The following is a 12,817-nucleotide window of genomic DNA, read 5'->3' on the forward strand; positions in this document are numbered from 1 at the left end:
CTGCATCCGGGAGGCTGGCGGATGCGGAGACAGGCCGGGGTGCTGTGGAGCTGTCCGTGCGCAAGGGGCAAAAGCACATCCGACCCCATCAGCGAGCACACAATAATTACAACACACTAACCATTATTGTATGCCAGATGCTGCACGTACGATTGCACTGGATCCTTCCAAAAGATCCAGAATGTTTTTTTCGTTTTACAGACGAGAAAACTGAGACTCAGGAGGGTGACTTGCCCAGATCACACAGCTAGGAAGCGCCTGGGCAGGGACTGAAGCTGAGTGGTACCCCTACGAAAGCATAAGTCCAAAACCCCCCACCCGGGGACAGCACTCTCTACAGTAAAGAAAGGTCATCCTCACAGGCGTGTGCTGTTTGAAAATACGTTCTGAAGTTCTTGGACACCACTCCCACTGGGGGACGCGGGGGTCTGTGCGCATTCACGGCCTTAGAGTGTTTGGAATAAGGGTCTTTGTAAACATAACTGAGGCAAGATTCTTGAGGCAAGAACATCTCATATTAGGATGGGCCCTAGATCCAAAGATGGGCATCCTTATGAGACAGAAAAGAAGATCTGTCGTCCCCAAGGGAGGCTAGGTGAAGATGACTGGAGTTCTACAACCCCATGCCAAGGAGTCCGTGGGGCCAGGAGAAGCTAGGAGAAGCCGGAGGGGTCTTCCTGCAGAGAGAGCTGGCCCTGCCAATACCCAGATGTTCTGAGTTGAGCAGGCCTTCGTGACACAGCTGTAGCCAGTAGTGGACCCCAGACATGACCATGTGTGACTTCCAGCACCCGGTCAAAAAAGAAACAAGTGTCTTGCATTTTGTTCTCTAGACCATTCATGCTCGGAGCCTAGAGCAGCCATGTAAGACATGTGACTTCCCCAGGCCGCCATGCTGTGAGGAAGCCCAAGCCACCTGTGTCCACATTCACACCAACAGCCCCAGGCACCAGACACAAGAGTGAAGATGCTTCCAGAACATTCCAGCCCTTGAATCACCACTGATGTTTGAGTCTTCCTGGTGGAGGCCCTAGAGATCATGGGCCTATTTATAATTTCATCAGACCCCTTGGGAAAAGAAAGTGATAAAATGGTGGTTATAAACCACTACGTTGAAGGGTGAGTCCTATGGAGCAGGAGTCACTGGAACAGTGGGAGCTGCGGCCAGCTGAGGTGGGGGTCCACCCAGGACTGAAGAGGCAGAGGGTCGTCTGTCTGGGTCATCAGAGACCTCCCCCTCCCCCCCTCATGGGAAGGTCACTGCTTCCCACTCTCCTCGGTTGAACCTCCAGGTCAAGATGTAGGAATGCAGTCAGTCTCCACAAAGGCGAGGCAAAGTGCCCTGGAAGGTAGCTGAGTTCAGTGCAGAGAATGACAATTTGGGTTTTGGAGACACCTGCAGATCTGGGTTCGAATCCCACCTCCCCGTGTCTACCTCTCACTGACTGTGGCCTTGGGGATGCAAGTCAGTCTCGTACCCGTGCAGTGGGGTAATTAATTACTGCTACGACACGATCCAATGCAGGTCCCGAGCCTGGGCTGACACACAGCAGGCTCTCCTCAACAGTGCTTACCCCATTCTCTACCTTTCTCACGGGGCCCGTCACACGCATCCTCTCAGCCTCTGGTGCGGGCTTCCTACAACAGCGGATGCCAAGATTCCCTTTCACGCTCACCTGCATGGGAGGAGGCCACTCCTGTGCCAGGAAGAGGATAGACCAACTGGCAGCCTCCTGCATGAATTTAACACCTCCCCTGGGGGGCTGGGAGGCTTAATGTTTATAAAGTACTTCCAGATCCTGAAAGCAAAGACTTGATACAAATGCGAGATAATCATGATAATTAACCCACTGTTACTGAATATCCGTAAGCCTTATTGTTCCCTCATCCCAAGGTGAGCAAACTCTTGGCGGACTCTCTAGCACACTGAAGAGATAATTTGCTAAATCATATACCACTGCCCTGAAAGTCTTACACACCTATAGCTAGGGACAGGGTCCTGCTCAAAAAAAAAAAAAAAAAAAAGCTAATATCTAAGGTCCAAAGTGAATTTCTCTATCTTTCTATCTTTTCTTTTTGAACTTTTTGGAGAGAGAGAGAGAGAGAGGGACAGACAGGGACAGACAGGCTGGATGGGAGAGAGATGAGAAGCATCAATTCTTTATTCCCACATCATAGTTGTTCATTGATCTCTTTCCCATATGTTCCTTGACTGGGGGGCTCCAGCAGAGCATGTGACCCCTTACTCCAGGCAATGACCTTGGGCTCAAGCCAGCATCCTTGGGGTCATGTCTATAATCCCACGGTCAAGCCAGTGACCCCACACTCAAGCTGGTGAGCCCACACTCAAGCCAGCAATCTTGGGGTTTCAAACCTGGGTCCTCAGCATCCCAGTCCAACACTCTATCCACTGCGCCACTGCCCGGTCAGGCTTTCTATCATTTCTAACATCTGGAGACTTAGTCAACATTTAGCCTAATGCCTACATGTTGTAAATGAGAACGCTGAGTTTCTGAGAAGTCACATGACTCAACACAGGCCACCTGTGTGCAAACTGCAACTGTGCACCCCCTCTACTGGGGCATGGTCTGACCAAAGGCTGGGTGGGTGGCTGCCCTGCTCACCTGGCCAGGGACACTGCTCTTACTTTTCATTCAAGAATATTGCTGTATTTCAAAATATAGGTTTATTGTTATTCAGGTATTATCGGTCAACAGATCAGGAGACAATGTCATTGAAAGATGGCTAGTTCTGCCTGACCCTGTGGTGGTACAGTGGATGGAACGTCGACCTGGAACTATGAGGTCACTGGTTCAAAGCCCTGGACTTGCCCGGTCAAAGCACATGCAAGAAGCAGCTACTTCCCCTTGATGCTTCCTGCTTCTCCCCCCCCCCCCTTCTCTCTCTAAAATCAATCAATCAATTTTTTTTAAAAAGACAGCTGGTTCTACCACAAAACCCAAGAGGGGGGGTCGCCCACTCTGAAGGGTCCACCGGGTCAGCTCTGAGGCCAGAAGGCTGTGGGCGTGGAGAACGGGAGCTGGAGCCTTTACTGTGGTTTCCACAGAAGGGACTAGAGAGGCCCGGGCAGCAGGATGACTGAAACTTCACTATTTTGAATAATTCTACAGGTTCTAGGGCAGACGGGCTGGCCTTCCTTGTCTGGCACCTGTGCCTGGGGTCCTTAGGACGGAGACAGTGTCCTGGAGTATGGGAGCCAGTGAGGGAGCCCAGTGAGGGAAGTGGTTCGCTGTGGGTTCTGATTGGTTGGTTTGCATATGAAAGGCATGCTCTGTGATCCAGATGTCTGCTACCCTGGAAATTAGCTAGCCCTGGGAGGGGTGGTCACTGAGGAGGCAGCCAGTGCCCAGGAGACCAGAGCATCAAAAATGAAAAAGGAAAAGACATGCTTAATCCATGCTGGAAAAGACCTTAGAGACTACGGTGTCAAGCATGCCCATTTCACAGATGAAAAGTCAGAGGTCAGATAAGTGAATATAACTAGAGCTTTAGCACCAACAGGTGGTAACCAAGGAGATCCTCTAGGAACAATACGGACTAGGACTCATGCTTAAACCCCTTTCTCACATTCCCATTCTTTAGAAAATAATGTCCAAGTAACCTAATTTCACAACCACGGCCCTCGATGCCCTGACCTCACCGGAGGCTTCTCCACCCATCACCAATCTCCAACTCTGCTCCAAGGTTCAGGGGAGCGATGGATGCTGTTCTGTCGTGGCAAGTGTCCTGCCTTTGCTTCCGCTGTTCTCTCTACCTGCCTACAATTCCTCCCAACACTTTCCTACCAGGAGATCCTCTCTGCAGCTCTGAAGACTCATGCAGAGCTGACTCGTTCTCAAGAGCTTTGACCAAAGCCTAGGACTGGGCTCAGTTCCCTGACCTTGGGCCCCCAGGCACCCCACACGCCTTCCCCTCTCACACAGCCTTGCCATGGCATTGGTGTTTCTGTTTGTGGGTCACTGTCCTCCATTGGACGGTAAGTTACTTGAAAGCGGGGACCACGTGTCACTCTTAGGTTGACTGTCGGCATGCAACACTCAGGTCTTAAACCACAAACCGAGCTCGGCTCATGGACTCCGAGTTCAGTGCTCCTTTCTGCACACACACACCCTGTAAAGTTTTCCCTCAACTTCCCCAAGAGCAGAACAAACTACCCATCGAGCAATGCTTTCGACAAGCTGTAGAGTCTGAGCCTCATACAATGTATAGCTGTGATCACTTTTGCTGGATTATTACTTTATATTTTCTTCCTTTGTCAGAGTCAGCTGGATTTTCTGAGGGAGAGGAAACGTGCTTTTCCGAGTCGCCGGCTCTGAATGGGGCTCCCTCGCCTCCTTTATGCCTGCGTGTGTACAGCCAGGCCTTGTTTGCCTGCGTGCCTTTCTTCTCCTGCTGATTTAGAATCTGCAAATAGATATCTTCTTCCAAAACATACCTCTCCACAAAGCCAACCCACTGAATCAAGCTCATTATCCGAAGACACCTTTATGGCCAAAGGTGATGCTTTCCTGAGCTGTATTAATCTCTTTGTCTCAACAGCACAGGCTTAATTGGTTTAGATCAGAGTTGTACTGTTTTGAGTAAAAGGGTGTGATTAATGTGAGCTAAAGATGGTTGGACGGGCGCAGACTAATTCATCAGCATACACAAACCTATTATCATCAGAACCGTGAGAGCTTGGGGAGACCTGCCCCAGCGAGCAAGTATTTTTCCCAAGAAAAACACAGAACCTGAGAAGGCTGCGGAAGACCCTCAGTGCAAGCCAGGCGCCAAAAACCTCGTCCCTGGCCTCTGAACTGTCCCCTGTCACCTTCGGCAGTCCCAGGGGAGACGTGGACACCGTTCACAGTGGAGAATGACGGCTCTCAGCAGAGGGGAGAATTGGGCAGGGAAGGTCAGTGCGGAGGAGGCCAAAGGCAAGTCGAGTAAGACGTGCCGCTGTGGCCGGAATAGTCCTGCGGCCCCGGGAGCAGAGAGGGTCCAGGAGTCGCCGAGGCCCCTGGTCGTGGACACGGAGCCCCGTCCAGCACACAGGCTGTTTCTTCCGTTCTCGACCTATTTCCTCTTCCAAACTGTGACCAGATGCACGTTCAATCAGGATGAATGGAGCTCCTTCGTGGTGCAGTGATTCTGAGCTGCGCACAGTAATAGCTTCATAACACATCCTTCCACCTTTCCCGGAGGTTAAAAATGATATCCTGAAAGCTTGAGCCTCTTCGTCTACAGTCTGAGCGGTTCCGAGTGGGAGCGATCAGTCCACTGCGTTAAGCAAGGACTGGTTTAAAGAGCCAGCGGTGAGAGTCTGGGGCCGGCTCGGAACCAGCAGCGTGTTGAATGTAAACACCCACTCCTCGGTAGAACTCGCCGGGCGGCCCCCACTCACCGCCGCCACGGGGCTTGTCCCTTCTATTTGGGTTGGATTCTTTGCACATTACTTATTTCCTGGAAAATCTTCAGAGAGGCCTGGATAGCGTCGTTATAAAAATTATTGTAATGTATTTTCCGTGCATATTAAATTAGCTCCCCAGACTGATAAAAGGTTGAAAAGCTATTATTCTTTATTCTGCCGTTTACTACAACCCTAAAGTAATAGCCCTCTATTAAAGTTTATTGATTGCTCCCACTGTTAACTAGCAAGCCGGTGTATAAAAATAAAGCCGAAACCTGCCATTTCTCCCTCGTTTTTCTCCACAGCATGCGTCCCTTGAGTGGGATTTCAAAGGACCCGTGTCGGTTGTGCTGTGAGGGATCACTGGGGTTTGGGGAGGTTTTGGTTCAATTGTTTAGTTTTGTTTGTTACCTGTTTTTGTATGGTGCAGACATTAGAGTTTTAAGAGAGATTTAGTATAATTTTTTTTTTCTCTCTCTCTCTTCTTTTTCAAAGAAAAACACAAGAGGTCTGGTCTGAAAGAGCGTCCCGGGTTAGTATGCCCATGGGTGGCACGATTCATCCATTCGTTTCTGTAATAATTCCTGGCCACCTACTACGTGCGGGACCAGTGCTGGGCACAAGGAGCTTCACTGGCAGCGCCCCGAGCGACGGCCGCTCTTGTGACGCTTACTTTCCAGCGCCTGGGAGATGGGTGACAAGTACATACAGAAATAAAGATTTCTCTGTTCGATGGCGATCAATGGTTATTTTGTAATAACCAAAACCGGCAATGGCATTGAGAACACGATGGTTAATTTTATGTGTCCATTTGGCTGGGTCACAGGGTGCCCAGCTGTGTGGTTAAACACCACTGCTGGAGCTGTCTGTGAAGCGTGTCTGGACAAGAGGAGCGTAAAGGGGTCAGACTGGACAAAGCAGATGGCTCTCCCATTGTGGGTGGGTCCCCTCCAATCCATCGAGATTTGTGCTGAACAGAAAGGTGGAGGAAGGGAGAGTTTGTCCACTCTGCCTGACTGCTCTCAGGCTGGGACGTCGGGCTGCTCCTGCCCCCAGACCGGGTCAGACGGTCAGCGGTCCTGCTTCTCAGGCCTTTGGACTTGGACTGGACCCATCCCATCAGCTGGCCCGGCTCTCCGGCTGGCAGGCCGCAGGGACCCTCTGCCTCCTTAATCTAAAGAGCTAACTTCTTATAATATACGTGCACACGCCTCCTGTGGCTCTTGCTCTCCGGCGAGCCCTGGCCAATACAGAGCGCGACGAGTATTTCTTAGATCAAGAGGTCAAAAAAAACCACTCTGATGAATGACATGTCAAACCTCAAGGTGACGGAGTTTGCAGGATATTCAAACAGAAAGAACCCAGCAGGGGCTCTGAGCTTAGCCAACGGGACACCTTCTCTTGATCAGAGACAACAGTCACACAAATATTTTCAGAGCATCTCCTAAAGCAGTGTTTTTCAGCCAGCGCGCCGCGGCACACCAGTGTGCCGTGAGACATGGTCAGGTGTGCCGTGGGGAAATTAAACATGGGTCCCCAAACTACGGCCTGCGTGCCGGATACAGCCTGCGGAGGCTATTTATCCGGCCTGCCACCAGCCGCCTCCATCCGAACATAAACATTCCCCTCACAATCCCTCCAGCTATCAGCGACAGGAAGAGTGGAGGCACAGGGAACGCTCACTGACCAATCACCTTCTAGGATTTATCCTGACCACTAGCGATGAACCAATAGTAGGCTGCCTCTCATCCACACCCAGAAAGGTCCCCGTGTGCGGGCTGCCACACACTTGTCATTGTGTGGCCGCGGCAAGTAGTTGAAGCTGCTCCTTCTTCCCATGGTCCCGATTTCTAATCCTGGTCAGGACTGGAGGTTAATGTTGCCACCACTAGATGAAGCCTCAGCCTCAGCTGGTTATGTCTGTCCTGATGGTGTATATAGATATTTGACTTTTTTCTTTTTAAAAGAGGCCCCCGCAGAGGGTGATATACAATGCATCATAATGCATCACAATGTTATCTATATTGTATATGGCCTCTGGAAGGGTCATCTTCTTAAAGAGCTCAAGTCTCTATATATACCATCAAAACAGACAGAACCAAGGCCCCTGCACCCAGCTGACCATGGGATTTGAACCCACAACCGCAGGGAGAATTCTAGTATTTATCAGAATCCTTACCTAGAAAGCAAACTTCTCAATCTGACAGTAGAGATGCTCTGAGGACTTATGATGTTACACAAGTACCCAACATTTTCTAAAATTGATTTTTTCCAGTCTCTATATAGAGAGAGTATTTGCCAAATTGATTTGAACCCACAATCTTGATGAAAGCTCCAGTATCTATTAGCGGGACTGTATATACGAAGGGATACAAAGGACTGTATATATGAGGGGTTACATGGGACTATATATGAGGGGATGTTATGTGGGACTGTATATGAGGGGATGTAACGTGGGACTGTATTTATAAGGGGATGTTACGTGGGACTGTATATATGAGGGATGTTACGTGGGACTGTATATATGAGGAATGTTACATGGGACTGTATATATGAGGGATGTTACATGGGACTGTATATATGAGGGGGTTATCCTTTTTTATTTAACTTTTTTTTTTAATAAATATAATTTATTTAAAGGACCTCTGCCAGGCATATTTCATTCTTGTGACAGTTTGGGATCTCAGCAAGACAAGCAAGCAACAGTGATGGAGAAGTTTTTGAGAAGGGAAAATGCAAATGCCGAACAGGGCCCTGGACAAAATTCTGACCCAGATGAAGGCCCTAGTATGAGTGGTCGACAAAAGAAAAAAGACAAGATGGTGAGCTCAAGGCAATACAGCGAAAGCTATCTTTCATTTGGATTTACTTTCACCGGGGATGAGACAGCACCGACTCCGCTGTGCTTGGTGTGTGGTGAGAAGCTTAAGCACCATGGTGCCAAGCAAGCTTAAACGCCATCTCCAAACGAAACACCTTCCATTCAAAACAAGTCGCTGGACTATTTTGTATGCTTACGTACAAACAATGAGAAATGGGCAACTTTTTTGAGAAAAACCACAAAGGTAAACAAGAGAGCCCTCAAAGCTAGCTACCTTGTTGCTGAACTTGTAGCTAAATCAAAAAAGTCCCACACTGTGGCAGAAACATTAATACTGCCAGCTTGTAATGCCATTGTAAATGAGATGCTTGGCCCTACCACGGGCAAAGAGATAGCTAAAGTGCCTCTCTCAGATAACACAATTGCCAGACATATTGATGACATGTCTGTGGACATTGAAACTGTTGTTTTGGAAAAGGTGCACATCAGTAAGAAATTTGCCTTTCAACTTGATGCGTCGAAGGATATTAGTGGACATTGTCAGTTCTTGGCCAACGTGCGTTTTGTGGATGGAGAAGCCATTAGAGAAAACTTCCTATTTTGCAAGGCACTGCCAGAAAATCAACAGGAGAGGAAATATTTTGGGTCATGTCAGAATATCTTGATAAAAGCGGGCTTACATGGGAAAACTGCACAGGTATCTGCACTGATGGTCAGGCGCATCAAAGACTTCATAAATAGGGTCGAAGAAAGAAACCCAGATGTTATTGTTACACATGGTTTTTGCACCGTGAGGCCCTTGTTGCAAAGGCCTTACCAGCAGATCCAGCTCCTGTGTTGGATGATGTTGTGAGCATAGTGAACTTTGTGAAGATGAGACCTTTGAGATGTCGCTTATTTGCGTCTTTGTGTAAAGAAATGGGAGCAGAGCATAAAATCTTATTGCTCCACACGGAGGTCCGGTGGCTGTCGCGCGGCAAAGTGCTGGCCCGTGTGTATGAGTTGTGAGAGGAACTTAAAGTATTTCTGACAAAGGAGAGGTCCAATTACTCAAAGCTGCTTGCAAGTGATGAGTGGTGTGCAAAGCAGGCATACCCGGCTGATATATTTCATTATCTGAATGAACTGAACACACGCATGCAAGGCCGAAATGAAAACCTGCTTACAAGCACTGATAAAATGAACGGATTTTGTTTAAAGGTGCAGCTCTGGCAACAACATGTGCAGCGCGGCAACCTTGAGATGTTCCCGCTCACCGAGAAACAGCATGATGGCAACACTGCTGCAATGTGCGAGGTGATTGGCAGACATGTGAAAACTCTTGAGAAGACGTAGTCATTTTATTTCACTTCAGCCTTCACAGAATGCCTTGACTGGGTTAGGGACCCATACAGCTCAGGTTCGTTGCTGGAAAGGACATGACTTTAAAGGAGCAAGAGGAATTCATTGAACTGAAACAAGATCATGGTATAAAGCTAAAGTTTGCTGATCTTCCTTTGGACAGTTTTTGCTTATCTGTTGCCAAGGAGTTCCCCATTCTGGCCAACAAAACTATTTTGACATTGCTCCCGTTTTCAACCACATATCTATGTGAGCTAAGCTTCTCAAGCTTGACTGTGATAAAAACTAAAAACAGAGAGAGACTGAGAACTGTTGAGGAAGAGCTTCGTGTGTGTCTTTCTACCACTCCTGCCAGGATATCCCTTTTGTGTCCATCGAAACAGGCCCAGGTTTCACACTAAGTGAGTATAAATACATTTAGAAACTATACTATTAACTCTATGTATAATATGTACTGTGTTAGAGTGTCATTTTGTGTCATTTTGGTAGGTGGTGTGCCCCAGGATTTTGTAAATGTAAAAAATGTGCCGCGGCTCAAAAAAGGTTGAAAATCACTGTCCTAAAGAACACAGTATTCTACCAGGCCCCTGGAACGAACTGATCAATTCAACAAGAAAATGCAGCCTCTGCTTCTTCGGGAGCCCCCAGTTGGCTAACGGGGATCACCATGGAAAACAAAGAGCACCAGCAGCCTGACAGGCTTAGCAGGTCGAACAGGAAGACACCACGTCTACAGACAGCGGCTTTCGGGAACCACGTGGTGAGTGCTGGGCGGGGCCGCTCAAGGAGTGTTACAGTAACATAACGTTATAGTAATTACATATAGACGTATAGAAAAATATAGCAGATATATAGAAATAAGTTAGGATATAATAGTAAAAGCCATGAAGGCAAGTGAATGAGGCTACACGCTCTGGGTGGGAACTAATCTAGGGTGTAGAGATATGATAGGCAAGACTATGTATGCCCTCTGCGCAGGGCCCAGTCAGTGTGTGTGTGAAATCATACACAGATAGAAAGAGCTCCCTGCGAGGAACTCCCTAAAAGCGGCTGATGTGATAATCGCATAGATTAACACCTGTTAGAAGGCATAGGCCAGAAAGGGTACTTAAACCGAGGGGGCCCCAGCTGCAGTCCGTCGCTCAGACTCCAATGTGAAATGTGGACTGTCTCCATGCCGCTCTGACCAAGGACAGCCAGGAGGAGCACACCAATGGGGCCCCTTAAGCTGTACCCAGGCACGCCAAAGGATCTGCGAGTAATAAACTGCCTGTGTGATTCTGGCAATTAACTTGTGTGTCGGTTGTGTCTTTCCTCCGGTGGCAGTTGGTCTCGGTACCAATAAGTAGAATCCTCACAGCCACCTCAGGAGTAGTCTGGAAGAGGCTGCCAGCCTGCTGATAAGCAGCAGGAGTGTCCCACTGCACGGGGAAGTCGAATCGGAGACTCCCGATCAACGTAGAGCTCGGGTTCTACTGGGACACGGAGCTTTGCAGGAAACCCGAAAGGGAACTTGTCTGTGTGCCGAGGGTGACCTCTGGGCTAGATCTCAAAAGAGGAATCAAAATTAGGCAAATGCCACACGAAGGGACCTTCCCCATCGGTGTGACTCTCGGCATGGTGGGTGAATTCCGCAAGGCCAGGGAGGAAGCGAGGGTGGAAGAAGCAGCCTCAGGGGCAGGGCTGAATTGACAGAGGGAAGTCAGGTGTTATCCGGTGGGTGATGTGATCTGAAAGGTTCAAGCCATGATGCTGATTGTCAGGTATTTCCGTTAGAGAGACAGGCCTGGCGGCCGAGTAGAAAACAGCTGGGGAGAGCTTTATTTTTTATCTCTTTTAAAAATTCTATTTAAAAAATTAAATTTAACAGGGTGACATTGATCAATAAGTGTACGTGGGTTTGAGGTGAACGTTTCTATAGCTTCTGAACCGTTGACTCTGTTGTGTGCCGATCACCCAGAGCAGCGGCCGGCAAACCGCAGCTCACGAGCCTCATGCGGCTCTTTGGCCCCTTGAGTGTGGCTCTTCCACAAAATACCAGGTGTGGGCGCTACCTCGATAGGGAATATACCTGCCTATATAGTTTAAGTTTTAAAAAAACTTGGCTCTCAAAAGAAATTTCAATTGTTGTACTCCGCTGACTAACGAGTTTGCCGACCACTGATCCAGAGAGCTTTGGAGACAGGGCCGGTACAGCTCCCATGGCTCGTGTACTCGGCTGTAAGGTGTGAGGAGGGGGTGAGATGATCCCTAGGTTGGCAACCGATAATCTGGGCACACTAAGAGATCAGTAAATGACTTAACAGCACACGCTCTCTCTCTCTCTGACATAGGTTTTGGATATTTTGAACCATTTTTGCTTTTAGTCAATGAGTAGCTATGAGCCCCCCACACTGACTGTGGGAAAGAGAATGTCCTTATTTTTAAACAAAAGGATGCCCCCTCCTCGTCTTGCTCCAGCTAGATGCGCATGCGGGCGTGTGTGTCGTCGCTTCTACGATTGATGTTTATTTTCCTCTTCTGTATTTTTCACATTCGTTCCTAGCTGCCCCTGTCCTATCAAGAATAATAATCCGACCTTGGACCATTTGGGCCTCAGGAATGCAGAGGCGTGCTGACCCGGGGAAAGTCCCCTTCATTTTTGTCCTCAAGTGAAATTCTGAAAGGGAACAGCAGGTTCCAGACAACATTACCTGGGGAGAGACACAAGGCAGAGGCCCCAGGACCCTGGCTGAAGACCCCCTGTGGGAGAGGAGCTGAGCTTGCCTCGAAGGGAGGACTTCGGCACCTTCCCCGGTGCCCGCAGGGAAGGCCACCAGGGTTGGTCCCACGTCTCCACATAACCTGATGTGTGACCTGCAGTTCTTTACCTTCACTGTAAGGGGAAGACCAGGTGAGGCCTCTCTCTGCCTCGGGTGTCCTGTAACTCAGGACTAGGAAGCTAGGAGTGACTGTGGCAGAGACAGCAAGCTGACGACCAAAATGTGAGCCCCTTCTTCCCCAGTGGAGAGTAGGCACTGCCCAGCCCAGGACTACATTTCCCAGGCTGCTTTGCATCAGGATGGGTCCAATGTGACCAGTTGCTACCAAACAGACATTAGATGATGATTAAGAAGCCAATGCTTTTTCCATCATTTCTTTTCATCCCCGAGCTGGGCAGAAGAGAGCAGAGCCACCAGATGGAAGGACCCTGGGTCCCTGAAGTCACCAAGTGGAGGAGGGTCACCACCAAATACAAATACCCA

This window comes from Saccopteryx bilineata, chromosome 4 (assembly GCF_036850765.1).
Source record: "Saccopteryx bilineata isolate mSacBil1 chromosome 4, mSacBil1_pri_phased_curated, whole genome shotgun sequence".
Lineage (NCBI taxonomy): Eukaryota > Metazoa > Chordata > Mammalia > Chiroptera > Emballonuridae > Saccopteryx > Saccopteryx bilineata.